The 25,539-nt window shown below is 55.7% G+C and overlaps 1 pseudogene; it reads right to left on the reverse strand.

Annotated features, from left to right (window-relative positions):
* Nucleotides 1-1,677: 1,677 nt before the first annotated feature.
* On the reverse strand, nucleotides 1,678-25,405 carry LOC102566761 (zinc finger protein 850-like; annotated as a pseudogene).
* Between the last annotated feature and the right edge of the window lie 134 nt (nucleotides 25,406-25,539).

Below are 25,539 nucleotides of genomic sequence, written 5' to 3' on the forward strand. Positions count from 1 at the left end.
TTACCTGTCTGCTGGCACATCTCACAAGATCTGCAATAATCCATCAGGTGCTGGGCTAGCCTGGGCCAATACAAATTTACCAGCAGCTGCTGGCGAGTCCAGCCCATGCCCATGCCCAGGTGACCAGCACAGGGTAGATTCTGAGCCATGGTGGGCAGCTGTCGCCTGAATTGATGTGGCACCATAAGCTGGCAATAGGGCTCGCAGGACACGGCATGGTTCCTAGGCACCCATAGCGATAAAGGAGTCCCTTATCCCAGACTACCTGTTGTCACTGACCCAGGGTGAACTCTGTTTCTTGCTTCAGGTCCCCGTTGGAGTTCCTCCAAGCTGGGGTTCGCTAGAACCTCCTGCTTCAACTCCTCTTGCCCAGCTAAGCAATCAGTGGGAAGCTCTGGTGCTTCCCTAAGGGGTGCCCCTTCCTCCACTGGACTTTTCTCTGCCACTGACTGATCAGGCCCCTCCACTCAATGGGGAGACTTGCTACCTGTACCTCAAATGGCTGGTGCCCCAACCCTTTGATGGTCAGGGTCTTTCCCGGGACTATATCTTAATCAATGACACACTGGCCCCTGATTCCACTTCCCCAATGATGGTCCTCCCATGTACTTTTACCTCCTCCCTGTGGGAGCCATCACCTCCTCTGGGTTTGTAATCCTGAAGATACAGCTATGTCCCTCACAGCGGCTTGGGGTCCTCCCCTCATTGCGCACAGCTGTTGCTCAGCTGACAGGCTAACTGGAGCTGCTCATCTTTGGGGTTAACACCAACAAGCATAGTAATAATAGTAGCAGTGATAGCAATGCTCATGACTCCTACTAGTCTTATGTAAAGGCCTGTCCCAGCCTATCCAGAAAGGCTCAGTACAGCTTACTGCCCACACACTCAATTCCTCAGAGGAAGGTTTAAAAACAGGAAACCCCCCTGACCCATGTAGCAGAAGGGGGTGGGGGCAGGATTCTCACTCAACTCCATGTGGCAACCAGCAAAGCCTAGAAGCCTGGGTTCAACCCCATAGGGATAGCTACCCACAACTAATGGCCGTCCAACCAAGTGACAGGTTGATAAGTACCACCACTCCTTTATCTTTGAAATTAGTTGGTCTGGTTTTTAGTCAGTGCTGCTTTTTTTTCCCTCTCGAGACTGGGCAACACTGGCACCATACCTCGACACCCAGGTGTGTCTTTCAAGAAACTTTTAGAAGTGTCACTCCCCACAGGGGATCCAGCCCTGCAAACCTAGATTTGGGGTGGGGCTGAGGTCCATGAAGAACCTGGATGGGATTTGGCGTTGGCCAAGAGGCAGCAAGCTTCCCTGGACCAGAAGCCAAAAGGGGTCATGTGATTCTAGCGTGTATTTGCACCCACGTGTCAACTCTGCCCTGGGTCCGGTTTCTCTGTGTAGCAAGGAGACAGAGGCAGCTTGAGCTGTGGGTGGCTTCCAGTCAGATGAGCAGGGGCTGAGTTTTGCACCCTCAAACCAAGCAGATCTCCCAGTCTGCCTTTCCATCTGGCCCATGCTCCAGAAGGACCTGTCTCTCTCCTGCCACCCGAGGCTGTTTGGGAGGGCCATGGGGGGGGCAGTGCTGCCAGAGCTGGAGCAGGAACCCAGGGTGTTACCCCCAGGCTGTCTCTGGCACCTTGCATTTTATCTGGATACATACAAAAGAAGCCAAAGCAAGTTCCTCCCCAAGGGACACGATGTATTGGGATACTAGTAATCAGGGAACATACCCCAAGTAACAACATACTGCATTTCATGAAGATGTCCTCATACACTTCCCACCCTTTCACAGGAGAGGTTGGACCTGCCACAGGCTGTACCTCCTTTCCCCCTTCCTGCATTTCCCCCAGAAAAGGCACTTAACTGTCCCCTGGCCACAGGCTCCTTCCAAAGTTCAGGGTCCTTGCTGCATAGCACTATGGGAGTGAGGCCTCAAGTGTGACCAAATCCTGCACCTAATGGTTTGCAAAAGCCCAGTTAATCCTTGGCACAGTGGAACCTTGGCAAAGGGAACAGGCTCAGAAGTGACAGGGAGACCTGCCCGTGGAAGGGTTCTGGGCCTTGGTTGGTTCCTGACTCTCAGCTCTGGAGAGGGCAGACTACCCAGCCACAGCGATATAATGTCCAGTGCCGGGTTTTTCTGAGTGTAGACTGCATTACAGAGTGCTGCAAAGGGCAGGGGAGCAGCAGGCACCCAGGGGTAGAGCTCTGAAGAGAGGCTAAGAAGCAAAACCTGACAGACTGGGCTCAGCGGGTGGCAGCAGCAGCTCCTTGCAGACCTGATGGGCAAGTGAGTTGGCCAAGGACAGGCGCTGTCTTGTGGGGGGTACCCTATTGGGAAGGCACTTCTCCCTAGGAGGGGGGGGGACTAGCTGCTTTTAGAGAACAATGTGGAAGGCACAGGCTTCAAGACTGATACAAAGATCATCCCCTCACAGGTTCCCCCAGTGTCTGGGCTGGTCTCTTCTTAGATGTTTCCTATTTAGCCCTTCCTCCCCCAATCAAACCCCAGGGACATGCAACTGGATCCTTTAGGTTCTGCAGTGCCCTACATGGCCCAAAGGCTGCTTGAACTCTTTCTGCATTGCAGGAGCAGGGGGCTGTTTGCCTGAATGCAGCCACTGGCAGGAGCTGAGCACGTAGGCATCCATAAGCCCTCTTTGCACTGCTGGCAGAATTATGGATGCTCCAAGGTATTGATGTTTGGCCAGCTGGGATGATTCATGGAAGCTATCCTCTCACACAGACGCCCGATGTAATTTCTCCCGTGTGGATGCATGGGTTTCCGGCCAGGTGGGAGGACTGGCTGACTCTCTTCCCACACTCTGAGCACTGATGTGCCTTCTCCCCTGTGTGAATACGCTGGTGACTGGCCAGGCTGGAGGACTGGGTGAAGCTCTTCCCACACACAGAGCACTAACATGGCTTTTCCTCTGTGTGGATATGCTGGTGTCATACCAAATTGGAAGAATAGGTGAAGCACTTCCCACACACAGAGCACTGATAATCCTTCTCTTGTGTGTGAATGTCATGGTGGATGGCAAGGTGGGAGGAACTGGTGAAGCTCTTCCTACACACAGAGCATTGATGTGGCTTCTCCCCTGTGTGGCTATGCTGGTGCTGGGCCAGGTGGGAGGACTGAGTAAAGCTCTTCCCACACTCAGAGCACCGATATGGCTCCTTCCTTTTATGGATGCGCTGGTGCAGGGCCAGATAGGAGGGACGGCTGAAGCTCTTTGTACACATGGAGCACTGATAAGGCTTCTCCCCTGTGAGGATTCGTTGGTTCATGTCCAGGTCGGGGAAATGAGTGAAGGTCTTCCCACACATAGAGCACTGATGTGGCTTCTCCCTTGTGAGGATACGCTGGTGCTGGGCCAGGTGGGAGGACTGTGTGAAGCTCTTCCCACACACACAGCACTCAAGTAGCTTCTCCCCTCTGTGGATGCGTTGGTGGTAGGCCAGGTAGGATGAACTGGTGATGCTCTTCCCACACACAGGGTGCTGATGTGGCTTCTCCCCTGTGTGGATGCGTTGGTGCCGGGCCAGATGGGATGAATTGGTGAAGCTCCTCCCACATAGAGAGCACTGATGTGGCTTTTCCCCGGTGTGGATGAGTTGGTGCCGCACCAGGTGGGAGGCCCGGGGGAAGCTCTTCCCACACACAGAGCACTGATGTAGCTTCTCTCCTGTGTGGAAGCGCTGGTGGATGGACAGGTCGGAGGACTGGGTGAAGCCCTTCCCACACACAGAGCACCGATATGGCCTGTCCCCTGTATGGACGAGCTGGTGTCGTGCCAGACGGGAGAAACTGATGAAGGTCTTCCCACAATCAGAGCACTGATATGTTTTCTTCACTTCGTGGATGCGCCGGTGCACAGCCAGGTGGGAGGATTGGACGAAGCCCTTCCCACACACAGAGCACTGATGTGGCTTATCCTCTGTGTGTATACGCTGGTGCTGGGCCAGGTAGGAGGGCCCGGTAAAGCTCCTCCCACACACAGAGCACTGATATGGCTTCTTCCCTGTGTGGGTGAGTTGGTGCTGGGCCAGGTGGGAGGAATGGATGACGCTCTTCCCACAATGAGGTGTCAGGGATTCCGTATTGCCAAAACTCCCTTCGTTAGTATTGGTTGGCTCCAGGGTTGCGGGCCCTTCTTTAGGACTCTGCTTCTCAGATCTGCTCAGCAGCCAGGTGCCTCCTGCATGGGGAAGAGAAACTCTAAGTTAGCAATTCTATTCCCTCTGTTGCAATGGGTCTGAGAGCACGACTGGATCTTGGCACTTACGATTTAAGAAAACAAGGTCTTCCACCAAACCCCAAGTGCTGTGGGTGAGAGAGGTGCACATTTCCCCTATGAACCCCTGTCACTGTGGCCCTGGAGCATTTCTGAGAGGGGAGTCAGGGGATGGGACAGCCACAACTCACCTGGCAACAGGTCCTCTGACCTTGAGATGTCCCCCCGGTCCTCTTCATCACAGACCCAGAGCTCCTCCTGGCCTCGTGTAATGCGGCGGATTAAGTCAGGGGCGGGACCTCGATATCCTGTTCGGGGCAGTAGTTAAAAAGCATTCATGATTGGGTACTGGATGCCAAATAACCAACTGGGATTTGGGGAATGGATCCAGGATTCAACAAGGGCCTGGAATGACAAGGAAGGGTTGGCTTTTAAAATGAAAGAGCAGGCACTGATAGACAACAGACTTTGTCACCCAGGTGGTGGGAGGATGGTCATAGGAAAAAAAAAGTACCCACCACTTTGAGGTATAAAACAAGTGTGAAACTGAGAGCGTTCCCACGGACAGGGGCTGGAGATGCAGTGATGTGTGATGTGCTAAAGAGTGGAAAGGAGAAGTTTCACTATTTACAAGGAACCAAAATGAAGAGACACAGGACACACTGGTGACTGGATAAGATCTGTCTTATCAGTTTCATTCCAGGCAAAGGAATGGAAGTGAGTTTCTTTTCTGAGAACGTTTAGAGCGAGCCCTGGCAGCAGTGAACAGAATCCAGGACAGATGGCTGATCATGACACTTTTTCTGGGAGACAGGGTCATTCCTCAACAGAGCAGAGGAAGGGAAGATTTTATATCTGCAGTAGCAACAAAAGCAATAATCCCATCCAGTGGGAGGATCATGCCAGAAGGGGAGATGAGCACACAAGCTAGGAAATCCTGCAGGGTTTGAAACAAAGGTGCTGGGAGTCCCTGATATGGACAAGAGAAGGCAGAAGGAGACACCTTTTGCAGTACATGAAAGCTAATAATGTAGATATGGTCGCCATGGCCTTTCCTGGGCAACTAAAACCCTTGGAGCCCTTTCCAAAGGAAGTCCTTCAGGGGAACTGGAGGAAAAAGAAAGCACTAGAAAAGCAAATTTACCCGGTACAAGGTAAGTCCCTCAGCCTTGCCCACAAGCCAGGAAACCCCTGTATCAGAGACCCTTTGGAAATGACAACCTTTTTTCACCAGTCCTGCACCAAGCCCACCTCTTTTTATCACCATGATGGGCATCAGGTATGCAGAGGGATGTTGGGAGGAGGAAACGACAACTTCCGTGAACAGCAAAGCAAGCTTGGGAGCAGGTCTCCAAGCAAACACAGCCAAGCCAGAGCCTGTGGAGATGAAGACTGTAGGAAGGAACATGGGCAGAAGCTTCTATGGATGCGAAGATAGAAGTACCCAGATTCCGTCGCTTGTGCACCAGTCGCTAGATATGGAGTCAAGGAAATGCGAATCCCAGGGATGGTAGCGGCAGGGGCTGATAAGACTTCCATTAAGCAGCACTGACTGAGCATGCTTGGACTGTTTGACATGTGGGCCAGGACATGCCAGGTGGGACAGGTAAAAAATCGGAACCATTCCCTGTGGAACAGCTGGCAGTGAATTTTTCTACCCAGTGAATTGGAGATGACACAACCATGCTGAGAAGAGGAAGGGAGATGTACTCACCAAGACTTGGCTGGATATGGAAGCACCGCTTACAAGAACGGGGAAGACTCAGGTGAAGGCGGCCAGATTGAACAGAGCAGGAAATGCGGGTGTGAAACATGAGAGATGCGTGATCACACATGGAGCCATGGGGAGGATGTGGATTTCAACCCCCCCGGCAAAAGTTGGAGAAGAGTGCCGAAATGCAGGGAGGAGATAAATGTCAGCGCTGACACGGCTGCAGGGAGAAGCAGGAAACAGTGTTACCCAGGGAAACGAGGGCTCGCCAGTTCCTCAGCATCTGGTCTCGGTAAAGCCCCTTCTGTGAGTCTTCCAGCAGCTCCCACTCCTCCCGTGTGAAATACACAGCCACGTCCTCAAAGGCCTCCTGGAGCTGCAGGCACAAGCATTACCCCATCAGTGTCTCCTGGTCCAGCTGCCTCCAGCCCCCGCCGCCCTCTCCACAATCCCTCTGCGCAACACCTCTCTGCAGGCTGGGCCATGACACACAGAGGTGCAAAATGCCCCCTTCTCCACTGACAGGGGATGTGGGTGCAGCCGGGGACGTAGGGTCCATGCGTCTGTCTTGGACCAGCTCATCGCTTTCTACGTGCTTGGTAGCTGAGGCAGAATCTTTACTCCACAACCGTGGCCCGGCTCGCCCGTGCCAGCACCCCTGGCTCTTGGCACTGCGGGGCAAGCTCTGGCAAATGCTGGCTGGGTGTGGCTGCAGCACCCGTCACCAGAGGCTTGTTGCTCCTTAGCTCTCTCTGCTCCCCAAAATCTTGACAGCTACCCTCGCTCCCCTAGCCATGGCCCCAGCTGCACTCCCACCCCAGCTGGAGCTGGTGCCCTGCTCACCTCCGTTGTCTCCGCCTGCTTTGTCAGCTTCCCCTGCCCCTGCTGCAGTTGGCTTCGTTCAGGACTCAGGGAGCCCCTCTCCCCCAGCCTCCCTGGGGAAGTCCTCGGCAGCTCCAGGTTTGCAGGCCCTTCTTCAGGTGGCTGCTGATGAGCTTTCTTCATGGTTCTTGCACCTGTGGGTGGGGAAGACAATGTACGACTCAGGCCGGGTGCTGCTGGCAGGAGAAAGCCCTGTTGTTGTCCCGTACTGGCCCGTGAGTGTGGTAGCCGGAGGCCTTAGTGTGTGTGTGGGGGGGGGATGGGGGGGGCAGGGTGGAAGAGACTGCAGACAACCCCTGCGGCACTCAGACCCACGCCCCAGCCTGCACCTGGCCCCTCACCTGACTCTGGATCTGGAAGGGGCTTCACTTTGGGGCCATGAGGGGTCTGGTCCCGAGGCCTTGGGCTGTGCCTCTGTGCTGCCTCCTCCAGAGGCACATCTGCAGTTTGGGCCCGTGGCTCCTCCAGCACCACAGCACGCTGCATCCTGTCTGAGGCCACCTCCTCGCCCTGCACGCTCACCGTGGCCTGGGGACAAGAGGAGCGTGTCACTGGGGAGCGGGGACTGGGACAGACGGGGGGCAGGAGACATCCCCCAGGCACACGGACACGGGGTTGGCAGCACCCACGACCAGGGTGAAACGCTCCATGGAGCTCCTCGTCCTCCACCTGCCCCAGCCAAACCCCTCCGCCAGGGTCTCTGCCTCGGCCCACGTTTCCACCCTGCTCCCCACGCCCAGCCCCGCATCTCCTGGGGCAGGACGGCCGCGGCAGCTCCAGCACCGCCAGCTCCGCCGCCTGCTCCTGGCCACAGCCCTCCCCAGGCCCTCGGCCCCCGCAGCGCAGCCCTGGCCGTGCGGCTCCAGGCGCCGGTGCGGGGAGCTGGTGCGGGTGGCAGCGCTGGGTGTGCGGGGCGGGGCGGGTCGGGGGCGCGGGCTGCCTCACCTCCTGCCCCCGCCTCTCCCGGCGCGGCACCGGCTCCTCCTCGCGCCCCTGCTTGAGAGCCGGGACCGCCCCTGCCCCGACCCCGACCCCGACGCCCCCGCTCCCCGCTCCCCCGGCACAGGCAGGACCGGGGCTGGTGCAGGAGCCCCCGCAGCTCCGCCCCCCGCGGGGCCCGCACTCCTGCCCCGCCCCCCCCCCCCCGCGCTCACCCTGGTCCCATCTGAGCTCGCTCGCCCTTCCCGCCTCGCCCCTGCGGCGCCTGCGCAGTGACTGCTCCGCCTCTGCTCCCGGCCTGGGCATGCGCAGTGAGTCCTGCCCGAAGGCATCCCCGTGCCAGCCCCAGCGGCATTGGACGGGGCGGGGAGGGGGGTGCCGGCGTCTGCGTGTCACCAGCATCAGCAGTAACTGCACCCCCATATGCACTTACTAATACATACATGCCTCTAATATAATCTAATATAAGAAAAGTCTTATTCCGTCTGTCCGTAAGGCTTTTGCTGACCTGCTGATCAGGTCCAGTCCCTGCCCAAGGGGCAGGAGGTCAGCCGAGGTCAGATGCCCCCAGCAAGATCAGCGTCCCAACACAACGTGGAGGTGTGCGGAGGAGGCGCTTGCCCGCTTCCGCGGGAGTCTGCTGCGGACTCTGGAGACTCGGACCGTGAAGAAGTTTTCCCCGATGTCCCGTCTAAACCGCCTTCCCGCGGTCTGTGACCCTCGGACCTAGTCTCCCCCCGCGGTGCCCTGGTGAACAGACGTTCTCCCAGGCCCTGACGCCCGCCCGCTGCGCTTACGGGCTGCCCCCGAGCCTGCACTTCTCCAAGCTGAAGAGCCCCGTGTGTCTCAGCCTCTCTTCATAAGGCCGGTGCTCCTGCCCTCTGGCCACGCGCCTGGCTCTCCTCTGGACGCTCGTGAGCTTCTCCACGTCCTTCTCAAAGCGCGGAGCCCCGAACTGGATGCAGCACCCCAGCTGCGGCCTCACCGAGCCCGAGCAGAATGGGAGAATGACGGCCTGGGTCTGGTGTCGGGTGCATTGGTTGATGCAAGCCATGGTTTTATTTGCTTTGCTGGCTGCAGCATCGCATTGGTGGCTCCTACTCATCTTGTGATCAATCACGACCCCCAAATCTCTTCCGGACATGGTGCTAGTGAGTGAAGCACTGCTGAACCTATCAGTGTGATGTGGGTTCTTTCTCCCGAGGTGGAGCACCTTGCATTTCTCTACATTGAAGGCCATCAAGTTTTCCTCCACCCACCTTGCGAGCCTGTCCAAGTCCGCATGAATCCTCAGCCTGTCCTCCAGTGTAACCAGGCTCCCCCACAGTTTGGTGTCATTTGCAAAGTTAGCCAGTCCATTACTGACACCTGAATCTAGATCTTAAATAAATATATGAAAAAGTACTGAACCCTGAGAGATGCCACTGATCACCATGCGCCACATTGACTCGGTTCCATCGATCACCGTTCTCTGGGTCTGACCACGGAGCCAGGTCCCCAGCCATCGGACCATGAGGATGTCAAGGCCACAGTTCCCCAATTTTGCCATGAGGACATCATGGGAGACCATGTCAAAGGCTTTTCTAAAATCCAAGTATATGACATTAACTTCGCCCCCCATCCAACTATATGATATCAATCTCTCTCCCCTTGTCCAGGTGACGTATCACCTGGTCATAGGAGGAGATGAGGTTGGCCAGGCATGACCTACCTGTAACATAGCCATGTTGGCTGTCTCTCAGGATGGTGCCTTCTGTCAGCCTGCTACCGATGTATTCTTTGATAATTTTCTCGAAGATCTTTCCAGGGATTGAGGTTAAACTGATTGTAATTTCTTGGATCTTCCTTCCTTTGCTGCACACACATGTACACACACACACATGCTCTGTCTGGGCTTCAGTGGCTTCCCCTGGCCCAGCTCCCACAGCTCTGCCAGTAGTAGATGGACCCAGGTCTGTCAGTCTGTTCCTATCTGTCTGTCCCTTTGCTTCTCCCCATCTCTCCCCCTCTCTCTTTATATATAAACTAGCAAATTGCCTGTCAAGAATGGTGAGGGGGTGGGCAGGAATGGAGCCCTGAGTCTGGCCCCACGCCCCTGTGCCCACACTTTCATCCCGCTGCTCCAGGTACGGCCCCATTCTGCCCCCCCACTCCTGCTCCGGGGCTGTCTCTGCTCCACCCCCCCCCCCCCGGCCACTCCAAGTCTGGCCCTGCCCTACACCCTTCCTCCCCTGCTGCTCAGGATCCAGCTCAGTTTTGCACCTGCCTCAACCTGTGTCCAGCCCTGCTCCCCACCCTGCCCACCTCTTCAGGTCTGGCTCCGCTCTCCCCTCCTTCCCCCGCCCCCGCCACTCAGCATCCATCCCTGCTCCACACCCCCTCCCCACGCCGCTCCAGGTCTGGCCCTGTTCTACACCCCCTCCCACCCACCTTTCTAGGCCTGTCCCCATTTCCCACCCCCCTGTGGCTTCAGGTCTGGCCCCACTCCACCCCCCACCACGTACAGCCCCACATCCCCACCCACCACTTGGCATCTGGCCTTGCTCCACCCCACCTCCCACCTGCTGCTCCGGGTCCGGCCCCGCTCTACCCTACACCAGCATCCAGGCCCGCGCTCCCCTGCCACTCGGGGTCCATCCCTGCTCTGCCCCCACTCCCCACACCACTCCAGGTCTGGCCCCACTCTAACCATCCCTCTGCACCCAGCCCCGTGCCCCACCTCTTGGAGTTTGGGGTCTGGCATCACTCTACTCCCCCTGCCCCGCCCCGGTCTGGCCCCATTGCCAACCCCCACACCGCTCTGGGTCTGGCCCTGCTCTAGCCACCCTTCCTCCTGCTGCTCCGGGTCTGGGTCCGATCTACTCCCCCTCCCTGCTGCAACTCCGGGTCTGGCCCCGCTCCACCCCCACCCCCACCCTCCCTGCCGCTCTCAGGGTCCGGCCCTGCTCTACCCTACTGCCCCGCGCAACTCCAGGTCTGGCCCTGCTTTAGCCCTCCCACGTCTGGTCCCGTGCTCTTTCACCCATTTGGGTCGCTCTACCTCCCCTCCACCCTCCACGGTCTGGGTCTGGTCCCGTTCCTCCCCTGCTGCTCCAGGTCTGGCCTGTTTCACCCCCATCCCTCCACACTGCTCCAGGTCCAGCCCTGCTCTACCCTCTCCCCTCCTCCACTCAAGGTCAGATCTGCTTTCCCCACAACCCTGTGGCGTCTGGCCCCGCACTATCCCCCCTGTGTTTAGCCCCGCTCTCTCTCCCTTTGCCCCCCACCACTCAGGGTCCGGACCCACTCTTCCCCGCGCCTGCTGCTCTGGGTCCGGCTCAGCTCTACCTCCCTCCCATCACTCCCCCACCATCCCCTGTGCTCTGGGTCCCACCCTGCTCTAACTACTGCCCCACTCCCACCCCATCCCATGTCTGCATCTGCCTCCCCTCCCCTCCCCTCCCCTCCCCTCCCCTCCCTGCCTCCACCTTCCCCTCCCTGCTGGGTTTTCTGGGGGGCAGCAGGCATGCCACCACTGTGATCCCTGCTTTGCCCTCAGGCAGGGAGATGGGGGGGGGGGAGGGGGAAGCCCCCTGCTTCATGTCTGACCCTGTCCCCCCCTCCTCCCCTTTGGGTCTGCTCCTAGCCCCCAATTCGGATCCAAGCCCCTTTTCCCCCTGCTTCAGGCCAACATTGCCCTGCTCCTCCCCCTGCTTTGGACCTGCCCCTGCCCCCCTCCCCCCTCTCCCGGCTTTGGTTCATGCACTGATAAGATTAGTAACATATGGCAGCACAGAACAGAAACTGAGGTACGAATGTGGTGTGTGTGTCTGCACACGCATGTTTGTATTAAGCACTTAATCAATAAATGCAGCATCTTGCCTTATCCTCCCTCAAAAGGTCTCACTCGTGATTTGAGCAATTGGCAATTTGTGTAACAACCTCTGTTTCAAGTCTGACACCCCCCCCCCACTTTGGGTCCAACCCCCCCTCCCGCTTCAGGTCCAACCCCATCCTGCTTCCCCCCCTTCTCCCCCCTGTTCATATCTGACCCCGCTCCCCCCACTCCTCCCATTCGGGTCCGACCCCAGTTCCCCCCCCCCCCAGTTCGCATCCAACCCCACTCCTCCCGTTTGTAGCAGGGCTGGTACACATGCAAGACAGGCAGTCAGTGAAGATGTAAATTGAGGAACCAGTGAACTTACAATACACATCCCAGAGACGAGCCTAGACCCTGGGGGTCTTCGAAAGGCGACTAGATAATCACCTAGCCGGGGTCGTTTGACCCCAGCATTCTTTTCTGCCCATGTAACACGGCAGGGGGTCAGACTTGATGATCTGCTCAGGTCCCTTCCGACCCTACCAACTATGAAACTATGAAACTTCACTTCATCAACTTCCTGGATACAAAACATCATGGACTAAATATAGACATTGGATTTACGACACATTATAACCTGCCTGACTTCTGACTCCCCAGGTATCTCTCCACTATTCTACTGCTACATTCACCCCCTTCTCCCCCACCCCCAGCCTCTCTCTCACCTGCTGACTCCTCAATTTATATCTTCACTGACTGCTTGTCTTGCATGCATATCAGCCTCTTGCTTTTTTACTATTTATTCCATCCAGGAAAAGCACACACCAACTGCAGATGCTTCCTCAGCCTGATGAAGGGTTTTTAAACCCAAAAGCTTGCTAAGAATTTTTTTTCCAACTATTGAAGTTGGTCTAATAAAAGACATCAGATTCACCCAAAGAACCTTGTCTGCCTATGTCCTTAGCTCAACATGGTTACAACTTACACCCCTGTAACATATACACACATGCATATGCATATATATGCATACACACACATGCACACAGATACATATGCACACACACACACATATCTAATATAATAAAGGGCTTTGTCTGTCTGTTTGTCCCTAACGCTTTTGCCCAACTGCGCATGCACCGATTGACTGTGGGGCTGGGTGTGGGGGGGAGCAGGGCCAGCTGAGGTCAAATGGGAGCCCCTCCGCCGGCACAGCCTCCTCCTGCAGCCTCCAGTAGCGGCTCCCTCCGGCCACACTCCACACGTTAGGCCTCAGGAGGTCAGAGCGATGGAGGAGGAGGAGAGGAGGCAGTGATCGACTAGAGCCAAGGCTGAGATGGTGAGATTGAATGAAGCTGGAACGTCAGCTGTTCAGATGAGGTAGACAGCAAGTGGTGAGTATGCAGTGGGTTCGTTGGAGGAGGTGGGGCTGTGGACCCTTGTGGCATGTCGAGGCAGGTCGGTGATGGGGGCAGACGACCTGATGCAGAAGACAGCAAAGAAGATAGATGGTGATGGCAAGAGGCCAGGAGGATCAGAGGATGGGGCACGCAGCTGGGGAGATAGCATGGAAGAGGAGGCATCACTCAGGACAAGCCAGGGTATCAGCTGTGGGGGAAGGAGACCCCAGACGGACAGTGAAATTGAGAGTGAAAGCTACTTTATCGAAGGAAGGAGTGAAGGGATCTGTTACACTGTCTCAGGCAGCCTTTATGAGCGAGGTTGTGTTCGATGATTTACAAGTCGACCTCAAAAACCTGAGCTGTGTTAGTGGTGTTTGACAATTTTAAACATTGGAATGTGACTTTCTGGTGGAGGGAGGCGTATGAAGCCTTTTGGCACTGTTATAGGGAAGTTGCAGATTGGGAAGACCTGCATGGGTTTGAAGTAGGACAAAAAGCGAGGGGATGAGTTTTGTTTTTCAAGATGTACATGGATTTGTTGGAGCTGGAGGATATCCTTCGGTGGCTTGAACCACGAGTGCAGTGCATGTTATTTGACCGAGTCCTGGACCAATGGAAAATATGGGCCAGGGCGAGGGCTATACTGGAGGAAGCTCAAAGGAACCCGAGGGAGGTACGGCACCTCCTGTCTGTTGTTACAATCGGGCCCCATTGGGGTTATCTTACCTATTATGGACAGCCGAGATGCTGCAGTAAGTGCGGGTTGGAGGGTGTGGCAGCATATATGTATATTTGTGTAGGTGCATAATAACGTGTGCATGTATGTAGAGATGTATGTATATGCATAATGTCACATTAGGTGCCAGTGTAGCCCTCAATCAGTGGTGGATACCAGGAGCTCTTGCAGTGCCCTGCCTCATCCTTGTGGGCAGAGATAACGGAAGATGGAAGGAAGCAAGAATGACTTGAATGAGAGGGCTCTTTGTTCTCCAGAGCATGGCCCATGGGGATATAGAGCAGTAAATGGATCCAAATCCACTCAGGGTGTCCTCTGCCCCCAGCCGGAGCATGAAACCTTACTGGCATTGGATGGGAGCTGACAAGGGGCTCCATCTTGATTCTTGCTAATACCTGCTTCTTTCATTTCTTCTACCTCAGGCAGAAGATGATCCAAGCGCAGAGAAGACTCCCACACTGGACGGGTGCTTCTTTTTAACACATTTTGCGACAAGAATAGGGCTGAGGGGAAACCATCTCCTGCCCAGCTTGGACTTCCTCCTTTGGTTCAGGTGCATCTTTGAGCCTCAGGTACCTCTTCTGCACCACAGCATCAACCCCTCAGATGCATTTACACTGGTTTTGCCTCCTCTGCCCCTGCTGTTTCCAGTTTCTACAGCACGGAGCCCTCAAGTCCCCTGGCAGCCCACTTCAGCCTTGCAGCTGCTGTACCGCACCTGCCCCCAAGTTTTGCCCGGCACCACAACAGGCCATGGCTTACTCTAGACATCATGCTTTCCAGCCCTCTTCTCCCCGCTCAGCAAACCCAGCCGCTTTATTTCCCAGCGTTGGCAACAACATCCCGAGCTCAAGCACCCAACATCAGTGCAGGATCTCTCATATAGGTGGGGACCTAGAAACCTAGGGCTTGAGGGCTGGGAAGGAGAGGAGAAGCAGAGGAGGGCCTGCGTATTTCCCTCAGCTTTCCTGAGACACCTTGGGCAGAGGCAGGGCCTGCTCCAGACCTGGTTCTGCTCAATGTCCCATGTTCTGTAGTGTGGATTAGCCCAGGCCTCGGGGCTTTGCTGGGGCCAGGCAGGTCTTCAGGAATGTTTCTCAGGGGCCAGAGGAGTAGGTTTTCCTAAGGCAGGGCTGTCCAGCTGGATCGCAGTCATTGCACCAGCCAGGAAGAGTTTGGCACTGCTCCAGGTCTAGCTGGCAGCGTGAGCCTGCCCTCACCAGGCACGCAGCTCTTGGGGCACACACCCCGCTTGGACTCCCTGCAGGGCAGAAGTCACCCCATCTTCCCACCCTAGCTGGGCAGCACCTGCCCCTGCCTGAGTCCCACTGCTTTCCTGACCGCAGGGGCCTCAGTGTGCCTTCCCCCAAAACAGTTAACAACCGGACCCAGCTGCTCTCTACGCTGCCAGTCTGCGCTCCTGGCTGCCTGCATGAAGCGATTATCAGCCACGTTATCAGCCAAAAAAAGCCGACAGTAAATTTTCCTTATATCAGTGCCAGTCCGATACAGGACTGATGTATCGATGCACCTCTACTATTTTCATTAGAGCGGTAATTATAGCAATAGGATTATTATTGGTATTTATATTATAGCGATAAATAACACTGCCAGACATAATAATAAGAGTAGCAGTTATAGCGTAACTCATAATCACTGCTACTCTTTTTATGTAGAGGCCCGTCCCAGCCTATCCAGGAAGGCTCAGCACAGCTCAGTGCATCCAATGACTCGAAGGAAGGATTAAAAACAGGAAACCCCCTGACACATGTAGCAGAAGTGGGTGGGGGACAGGAATCCCACCCAGCTGCATGTGGCAACCAGCAAAGCCTAGAAGCCTGGGAAGGACCCCTAGCACAACACAGGCATAGCTACGCCCAGATCACCCGCAACAAGTGGCTGTCCAACCTCATGTTGAGGCTGCTCAGTGTTGCTAATTCCACTTAAAAACACAAGCCCAATTCCACTTCTTATAAGTTGCTTTACTTTTTTGAGATTCATGGGTTCATAAGCACCTCCACTACTTTATCTTGGAAGTGGGTTGGACTTGTTTGGAGCTTTTTAAAAAAAAGCAGTGCCACTTTTTTCCCAAGACTTGGCAACGCTGGCTCCACGTTCCCACACCCAGGTGTCTCTTTCACAAAACTGCTAGAGGTGTTGCTCCCCACAGGGGATCTAGACCTGCAAACCCAGCTTCAGGGTGGTACTGAGGTCCACAGAGAACCTGGAGGGCATTTCATAGATTCATAGATGCTAGGGTCGGAAGGGACCTCAATAGATCATCGAGTCCGACCCCCTGCATAGGCAGGAAAGAGTGCTGGGTCTAGATGACCCCAGCTAGATGCTTATCTAACCTCCTCTTGAAGACCCCCAGGGTAGGGGAGAGCACCACCTCCCTTGGGAGCCCGTTCCAGACCTTGGCCACTCGAACTGTGAACAAGTTCTTCCTAATGTCCAATCTAAATCTGCTCTCTGCTAGCTTGTGGCCATTATTTCTTGTAACCCCCGGGGGCGCCTTGGTGAATAAAACCTCACCAATTCCCTTCTGTGCCCCCATGATGAACTTATAAGCAGCCACAAGGTCACCTCTCAACCTTCTCTTGCAGAGGCTGAAGAGGTCCAGGTGCCCCAGTTCCTCCTCATAGGGCTTGGCCTGGACCACGGTGAATCCTCAGCAAAGAGAGTAGGCTGGAAAGTGACAGGAAGATCTGCCCTGCAAAGGGCTCTGGGCCTGGGTTGCTTCCCATCTCACAGCTCTGGAGAGGGCAGAGTCCAGCCACAGGGATACCATGTCCAGTTCTGGGGCTTTCTAAACCAACTGCATTAGTGTCACGAAGGGCAGGAGGGCAGGTGAGCAGCAGGCACCGAGGGGTACAGAGTACGGGAGAGAGGCTGAGAAGCAAAACCTGCCAGACTGGGCTCAGGGGGTCACAGCAGCTCCTTGCAGACCCGGATGGGCACAGGAGGCAGCAAAGGACAGGCCCTGGGGGGATATGGAGCCAGCTGTCTTGGGGAGGGCATCCTATTGGTAAGGTGCTTCTTCTCCCTGAGGGGGATGGATTGCTTTTAGAGAATGATAAAGAAGGTACAGGTTCCAAGACTGATGCAAAGATCATCCCCTCACAGTGTCCCCAGTGTCTGGGATGGCCTCTTCCTGAGATGCTTCCTACTAGCCCCTTCCCCCAATCAAACCTTTGGAAACAGGCACTGGGCCCTTGGGTTCTGTGGTTGGCCCGCAGGTTGCATGAAAACTTGCTGCACTCCAGCACCAGGAGGCTGCTTGCCTGAATGCACTGGTGGGAACAGAGCATGTAGGCATCTGGAAGTCCACTCTGCACTGCTGGTACAATTATGGATACTCCCGGGTGTGGATGCACTGGTGTTAGGGCAGTGGGGAGGAGTCATGGAAGCTATCTTCACACGCATAGGAATGATGTCGTTTCTCCCATGTGGATGCATGGGTGTCTGCCTAAGGGGGAGGATTGTCTGACTCTTTGCACACTCAAGACTACTGATGTGACTTATCTGGTGTGTGCATCGCTGGTGCTGGACCAGGTGGGTGGAATTGATAAAGCTCTTCCCACAAACTCTGATGTGGCTTTTTCCCTGCCTGCGTGGGCTGGTGTCGCATAAGATCGGAAGAAGAAGGGAAACACTTCACATACTGAAAAGACTGATGTGACTTCTCCCTTGTGTAGATGCACTGGTGCCAGGAGAGGTGGGATTTCATAGGCATTAGGACTGGAAGGTGTTAGATGGAAACTCATCCAAGCCCAACTTCTCTGTGGGCGAGGAGAACTGTGTGATTAACCACCAGCACTCATCCAACAAAAAGTCAGAGGCTATGTTGACTACAAAACATCTACTAAGCACAAAGCAATTAATCAACAGGGATGGTATTAGCAATAAAAACCTAGGATTGTAGACTAGCCCAGGGATTGACACGACACCTCATTCAATGAGTGACAGAAAGGCTTTATTTACTCTAAGTATTTAAAATCAAGTCAAGTGAACCCAAACCAAATCAAAGTCCAGTAATTAGCTATAATGTGATGATTTCTCACCAAACAGGCGACGAAGAGGTTCTATAGTTCCATTGTTTTAAATGCTCCATGTTCCCTGGCATTTTGCTGGTGGTTAACTCTAGGCCACAATCACTGCCAATTTTGAGTCATCTCGAAAAGAGTTCTGAGAGTCTGGTCAACTTGACATGACCAGATTCGAGTTTCCTTGATACAGAAGGGACCTCAAGAGACCATTAGGTCTAGCCCACTGCTCAAGGGGCAGCAAAATAGTGAATCTCCTCACACACACAGAGCACTGATGCAGCTTCTCCCCTGTGTGCATATGCTGGTATGTGGCCAGCTTGAAGGACTGGGTGAAACTCTTTCCACGCACAGAGGACCAATGTGCCTTTCCTTCTGTGTGAATACTGTTGTTGTGCCAGATTGAATAAACGGGTGAAGTTTTCCCCACACACAAAGCACTGTGTGGCTTCTACCCTGTATGGATACACTGATGCTGGGCCAGGTGGGAGGACTCAGTGAAGCTCTTCCTATAACTAGAGCACTGATGTGGCTTCTCTCCTGTATGCATGAGCTGGTGTGGTGCCAGAATGAAGCAGGGGGGAAGCTCTTCCTACACTCAGTGTACTACAATGGCTTTTTCCCTGAATGGATGTACTTGTGTCGTGCCAGGTGGGAGGAACGAGTGAACCTTTTCCCACACACAGAGCACTGATGTGGCTTCTCCACTGCATGGACACGCTTATGTTGTACCAGAACGGAGGAACGGGTGAAGCTCTTCCCACACACAGAGCACTGATGTGGCCTCTCCCCTGTATGGATGCGCTGGTGCAGGGCCAGTTGGGAGGAAAAGTTGAAGTTCTTCCCACACACAGAGCACTGATATGGTTTCTCCCCTGTGTGAAGGTGTTGGTGCAGGGCCAGGTGGGAGGAACGGATGAAGCTCTTCCCACACACAGAGCACTGATATGGTTTCTCCCCTGTGTGAAGGTGTTGGTGCAGGGCCAGGTGGGAGGAACGGATGAAGCTCTTCCCACACACAGAGCACTGATGTGGTTTCTCCCCTGTGTGGATGCGCTGGTGCTGGGCCAGGTAGGAGGAACGGGTGAAGCCCTTCCCACACTCAGAGCACCTATATGGCTTCTCCTCTATATGGATACGCTGGTGATTGGCCAGAGTGGAGGAATTGGTGAACCTCTCCCCACACTCACAGCACCGATATGGCTTCTCCCCTGTATGGATGCGCTGGTGGTTGGCCAGAGTGGAGGAATTGGTGAACCTCTCCCCACACTCACAGCACCAACATGGCTTCTCCCCCGTATGGATGCGCTGGTGGCTGGCCAGAGTGGAGGAACTGATGAACCTCTCCCCACACTCAGAGCACTGATATGGCTTCTCCCCCGTATGGATACGCTGGTGGTGGGCCAGGTTGCCTGATTGGGCAAAGCTCTTCCCACACTCAGAGCAGTGATATGGCTTCTCCCCTGTATGGATGCGCTGGTGGTTGACCAGACTGGAGGAAGTGGTGAACCTCTTCCCACACTCAGAGCAGTGATATGGCTTCTCCCCTGTATGGATACGCTGGTGGTTGGCCAGAGTGAAGGAACTGGAGAACCTCTTCCCACACTCAGAGCAGTGATATGGCTTCTCCCCTGTATGGATGTGCTGGTGTTTGGCCAGACTGGAGGAACTGATGAACCTCTTCCCACACTCAGAGCAGTGATATGGCTTCTCCCCTGTATGGATGCGCTGGTGGCTGGCTAGACCGGAGGAACTGAAGAAGCTCTTCCCACACTCAGAGCACTGATATGGCTTCTCCCCTGTATGGATGCGCTGGTGGTTGGCCAGAGTGAAGGAACTGGAGAACCTCTTCTCACACTCAGAGCAGTGATATGGCTTCTCCCCTGTATGGATGTGCTGGTGTTTGGCCAGACTGGAGGAACTGATGAACCTCTTCCCACACTCAGAGCAGTGATAAGGCTTCTCCCCTGTATGGATGCGCTGGTGGCTGGCTAGACCGGAGGAACTGGAGAGTCTCTTCCCACACTCAGAGCACTGATATGGCTTCTCCCCTGTATGGAAGCTCTGTGCCAGATGGGAGGTATGGTGCTGTGCCAGATGGGAGGAATAAGCAACGGTCTTCCCACACTCAGAGCACTGATGTGATTTCTTCACTTTCTGGATATGCTGGTGCACCACCAGGTGGGAGGAGCAGGTGCAGTTCTTCCCATCTTCAGGGCACAATGGTGGAAGAGCCCGGTTTGAGGGGCACTTAAGAGTTTTCTGGGCCTCAGGGCAGGGGTCTTGTCTGTCCCAGGTATAGGCAGGCAGCTCCTGCTTCCCTACCAGGCCCCCACCACTGCCTTGACTCTGATGCAGGGTCTCTTTCCAGCGGAACTTGACCTCATGGCTCTTCAGCTCCATGAATCCTTCCCTGTGCCCAGGAATCTCTCTGGACTCTGTCCTTTCTCCACTCTCACGCCCAAGGTAAGATGGCCCCTGTTTCATTGCTACATTCTTCCTTGACTTCTGAGGTCTCCCCTGGCTCTTGAACCACTGGTCTTCCTCGTGTCTCAGGGACTCCATCTGGTCCAAACTTCCTGGGGAGGTCTGGGGTGGCTTCAGGTTTGCAGGCCTTTCTTCAGGATGCTGCTTCTCAGCTCTGCTCAGCAGCCAGGCGCCTCCTACATGGGGAAGAGAAACTCCAGGTTAGTTCCTGCCCTGTTGGCACAGGCCAAACACTGCGATTCTTTCCATTGTCAGGGGCCTACAAGCATGACTGGACCGTGGCACTTAATTTTTCTGAAGAGAACAAGGTCTTCCTGCCAAAACCCAAGTGCTGAGGTCAAGGAAGGGACACGTTCCTATGCCTGGTTAATGCTCCTTGTTTGGTGGAGGTCAGAGCTACACTCTCAGGGCTTCTGGCTCAACTGTCAGCCCCATCCTTTCAGACTCTGCTGGGAGAAATCCATGTGGGATGTGTGTTAGGCCAGGACCTGAATGGCTTCCTGCTCCAACAGGATCAGGAGACCAGGGGAAGAATCAGCATAAAGGAAGGAAGAGTCTCTCTCTAAGTACTGCTCTGTCCCACAGCACTGGCTGATCCAGGGGAGAGAATACCAAGCCTTTCAACAGGCTGGGCTGACACGCTCCAAAAGCCAAAGTGCATTGGTGAGACTGGTCTCCAGTTCTCATGCAGGATCTCTGGCAGTCCTGAGAGCAGCATCTGGTACCAAGATGGATAGCGTTGTGGTGGATTTCTAGGGCTTGCCTTAAGTTAGGGGTGTATGGGGAGAACGGCCTTACATTGGACCAGCTGATTCTCCTAGGTAGAAAAAGCCCATGTGGTTTGTCCCTCCTGCCTTCAAAACCTGCTCTGGGAGAGAAGAACCTAGAGATGGGGGTCTCTTTCCTGGGAGGAACAGGGCTGTGCCTTCTTTCTGTTTCGAGGGAAAGGTCTCAGGCTTGGAACAGGTTCATGAGACTTTCCATGGCTGATGAGGCCCACTTGGCGTGCACATCACCAATATCTGCCATGGGACAAAGGCCTTGGCATGAACCTGCATGTGGACTCTCTCCCGAGTCCTGAGCTCTGTGACACTCACGGCCCAGAGACAAAACACAAAGGCACGAGTCATGGGGGACTTGCTTCCCATGCAACTTGAAGGCTTGTGAATCCCACCCACTTCGTGGAGCCATTCAGCGCAGCCTGAAACCACCATTGAACACCTCCTCGTTTCCAGGTCAACGTGACCAGGACACATCAGACAGAGCCCCAGGCCTCTCTTTTGTCTTACAATAATGGCTACATGGAGCTTTGCCCCACTATGCTGATTTCCATGGGGGACTACAAATCCCATCATGCCTTGGGAGCAGGTGCTAGAAAGGTATGGCTACCTTGGGTTTGAGGAATCATCTCTTAAATTTTTGTCTGTTTTGCAGTGTAAGACCATGGTATTTCAGGGAAGCCAGACCTGTGCCTGAACATCAAAACCAGAAACTCTCTGCCCCTAGCAGTTGTAGTTAGGGGGGACAAGAAGGGAAAGGGCAGGCCTGCAGGGTCCAGGCACTGTGGGCATGGAGCATTTCTGAGAGGTAAGTCAGGGCAGGGGACAGCCACAACTCACCTGGCAGGAGATCCTCCAACCTTGAAATGTCCCCCCGGTCCTCACCATCAGAGACCCAGAGCTCCTCCTGTCCTCGTCTAATGCGGTGGATTAAGTCAGGGGTGGGACCTTGATATCCTGTTTGAGGCAGTGGTTAAAAAGCATTCATGACTGGGTACTGGATGCCAAATAACCCACTGGGATTTGGAGAATGGATCCAATGAACTCTACTGGGGCCTTGAAGGACAAGGGAGGGTGGATATTTAAGATGCAAGAGAAGGCACTGCAGGGAGAAGCCTTTGATAGATGAAGGCCTTTGTCACCCAGGTGCTGGGGGGACAGTCACAGGAAACAAAGGACCCACCACTCTGAGGTATAAAAACCGGTGCAAGACCAAGAGAGCTCCCAGGGATGGGTGGGGAGATGCTGTGCCGTGCAATGTGCTAAAGAGCATAAAGATGAAGCTTTTACTATTTGCAAGGCACTAAACTGAAGAGAGGCTGGACACACTGGTGGCTGGATAACATCGGTCTTATCAGTGTCATTCCAGGGAAAGGAATGGAAGTGAGTTTCTTCTCTGGGAACATTTAAAGGGAGGCCTAGCAGCAGTGAACAGAATCCAGGACGGATGACTGACCATGACACTTGTTTCTGGATGACAGGGTCATTCCCAAAAGGGCAGAGAAAGGGAAGATTTTATAAGAACTGCAGGGGCAACAAAAGCAATCATCCCATCCAGTGGGAGGATCATGCCAGAAGCAGAGATGAACACAAAAGCAGGAAAATCCTGCAGGGTTTGAAACAAAGCTCTCAGGAGTCATGCATATGGACAAGAGAAAGCAGGAGACACCTCTCGCAGCACGTGAAAGCCCACAACGTAGGAAGCGTCAACATGGTCTGTGCTAAGCAATAAAACCCGTGGAGCCCTTCCCTAAAAAAGTCCTTCAGGGAACTGGAGGGAAAAGAAAGCCCTGCCCACAAGCCTGCACAATCCCCCTATCAGAGACCCTCTTGAAATGACAATCGTTTTTCACCAGTCCTGTACTGAGCCCACCTCTTTTTATCACTGTGACGTGCTTCTCACATGCAGAGGCATTTCAGGAGGAGACCACGACTTCTGTGAAGGGCGCAGGTCTCTAAGTAAACACAGCCAAGCCAGAGCCTGTGGATATGAAGACTGTAGGAAGGAACGTCGGCAAAAGCTTGCAGGGAACCAGAGATAGAAGTCCCTGGATTCCTTCACGTGTGCACGGGTTGCTAGGGATGGAGATAACAAAACACTAATCCAGGGGTGGAGCTGAAAAAGAGGTCCATTACCCTCTGCTGTGTCATAACCAAAGGAGGAGAAAGGCAGCACTGACCGAACATGCTCAGAGCGTTACACATGTGGGACAGGACACACTAGGCAGGACAGGGCAGAAAATCAGAACCATTCCCTGAGGAGGAGCTGGCAGTGAAATTTTCTGCCCAATGAATTGGAGATCACACCTACGCACTGAGAAGGGAAAGGGAGATGCAGTCAGGAAGGCATGACTGGATATGGAAGCACTGGGGGTTACAAGAACAGGAAAGACTCAGGTGAAGGTGGCTGGATCAAACAGAGCAGGAGATGTTGGTGTTAAAAATGAGAGAAGCATGATTAGACACGGAGCTGCGGGGAGGACGTGGATTTCAACCCCAGGGAAAAGTCCACAAGGAGGAGAGCGCTGAGAAGCCGGGAGAAGACAGTAAGGGTCAGCGCTGACACGGCTGGAGGGAGAAGCAGGAAACAGCGTTACCCAGGGAAACGAGGGCTCGCCAGTTCCTCAGCATCTGGTCCCGGTAAAGCCCCTTCTGTGCGTCTTCCAGCAGCTCCCACTCCTCCCGTGTGAAATACACAGCCACGTCCTCAAAGGCCTCCTGAAGCTGCAGGCACAAGCGTTACCCCATCAGCGTCACCCAGTCCAGCATCCTCCAGCCCCTGCTGCCCTCTCCACAATCCCTCTGCGCCACACCTCTCTGCAGGCTGGGCCATGACACCCAGAGGTGCAGATTACCCTTTCTGCACTGACAAGGGATGTGGGCGAAGCCGTTGACGTAGGGGTCCACATGTGCCCTGGCCAGGCTCATCACAGTTTATGTGTTCGGCCCTTCGAGGCGGCACCTTCAGAGTGAGGGGCTCCACAACTGTGGTCCAGCATTCCCGTGCCAGCACCCCTTGCTATTGGCATTGGGGTGAGCTCCGCCTAATGCTGCCTGGGTGTGGCTGCAGCTTGTCACCGGAGACTTGTGGCTTTTTAGCTCACTCTGCTCCCCAAACTCTTGACTGCACCCCTGGCTCCTCCCAAGCACGGCCCCAGCTGCACTCCCACCCACAATGGAGCTGGTGCCCTGCTCACCTCCGTGCTCTCCACCTGCTTTGCCAGCCTCCCCTGCCCCTGCTGCAGTCGGCTTGGTTCCAAGGTCAGGGAGCCCCTCTCCCCCAGCCTCCCTGGGGAAGTCCTCGGCAGCTCCAGGTTTGCAGGCCCTTCTTCAGGAGGCTGCTGATGAGCTCTGCTCATGGTCCCTGCACCTGTGGGTGGGAAAGACAATGCACAGGTCAGGCCTGGTGCTGCCTGCAGGGGAAAGCCCTGCTGTTCTCCTGTACTGGCCCGTGACTGCAGCAGCCGAAGGCTCTGGTGTGTGGGAGAGGGGGGAGATGGAGAACAACCGCTGCAGCACTCAGACCCACGCCCCAGCCCACACCCAGCCCCTCACCTGACTCCAGGTCCGGCATGGGCTCCTCTCTGGGGCCACGAGGTGGCTGGTCCCGAGGCCCTGGGCTGTCCCGCTGTGCTGCCTCCTCCAGAGGCACATCCGCAGTTTGGGCCCGCGCCTGCTCCGGCCAGGGATCGCCGGGCTGCTGCAGCGCCCGGGTGGGCTGCGATCGGTCTGAGGCCACCTCCTCGGCCTGCACGCTCACCGTGACCTGGGGACAAGAGGAGCGTGTCATGGGATGGCTAGGGCTGGGAGAGACGGGGAGGCAGGAAACATGACCCAGGCACACGGAGACGGGGTCAACAGCATCCACGATCAAGGTGAAATGGTTGGAGGTGGATTCCTCTGCCTGCCCCAACGTCGGCCTCCGGGTAGCGCAGCCCTGGCCGTGCGGCTCCAGGCGCCGGCGCGGGGAGCTGGTGCGGGTGGCAGCGCTGGGTGTGCGGGGGGGGGGGGCGCGGGCTGCCTCACCTCTTGCCCCCGCCTCTCCCGGCGCGCCACCGGCTCCTCCTCGCGCCCCCGCGCCGCTTCCCGCAGGGCTGCCGCGCCCCCGACCCCGGCCTGGGCCGCGCCAGACACTCGCCCTGCCCCGCGCGCTCCTGCCTGGACACCGCCCGGGCCCTGCTCCGCCATCGCCCCCGGGGCTGCTCCCGGCCGCAGGGAAGCCCGCGGGTGCCCGGGGTCCGGAGCCGCCGCGTGTCCTCCTCCGGGAGAGACTCAGCCCCGCTCCGCTCCGCTCCGGTCCCTGTGCACGGCGCCGCGGGCTGCAGGGAAGGAGGCGGCGTGGCTCAGACCGGGGCACAGACACCGGCCCCGCCCCGCCCCGCCCCGCCCCGCGCTCGGCCCCGCCCCACCGAGATGGGAGCGGGGCTGGTCCAGGAGCCGCAGCAGCCCCGGGGCACCGCGCCCCCTGCTCCTGTCCCTGCCCGGCCGGCGATGGGTGCGCATGCGCGAGCGGCAGAGC

This window comes from Alligator mississippiensis, chromosome 11 (assembly GCF_030867095.1).
Source record: "Alligator mississippiensis isolate rAllMis1 chromosome 11, rAllMis1, whole genome shotgun sequence".
Taxonomy (NCBI): Eukaryota; Metazoa; Chordata; order Crocodylia; family Alligatoridae; genus Alligator; species Alligator mississippiensis.